The sequence below is a fragment of the Trypanosoma equiperdum genome (assembly GCF_001457755.1).
Source record: "Trypanosoma equiperdum strain OVI genome assembly, contig: ctg_1061, whole genome shotgun sequence".
Classification (NCBI taxonomy): Eukaryota; Euglenozoa; class Kinetoplastea; order Trypanosomatida; family Trypanosomatidae; genus Trypanosoma; species Trypanosoma equiperdum.
The window spans coordinates 5,991-6,411 of NW_027123018.1; positions in this window are offsets into that span (position 1 = coordinate 5,991).

The window sequence follows — 421 nt, forward strand, 5'->3', positions numbered from 1 at the left end:
CAGATAAATTCTATGGCTTATTTTTCTTTATATTTATGACAGTGCGTCATTTTTTAAAAATAATCCTTCAAAAAGATCTTGAGAGCATATTGTCAATACGGTATTCGGTTCTTCCCACTTCCACTGCTTCTTTGTGTCACTGTCAGCGACTCTATTTCTTCTGCATACTGTACTCTGCCTCTCACCATCACTTTCAACCTCATAATCGCCTTGTGAATGATTACGCCATTGGTCAGGATGCCGGTAGAAACGACGTAAGTTCCATCTCCACTTTCTCTCCGAATCTCGCTCACTCACTCACTTTAATTACCTATGTTTTTTGGCGCTAAGTGCTTCTTTTTCCACTTCCAGTGACTCTGTAACACTAGTCACTGATTATAATATTATTTTATACACACTTACAACACTCTCCTATTATTAT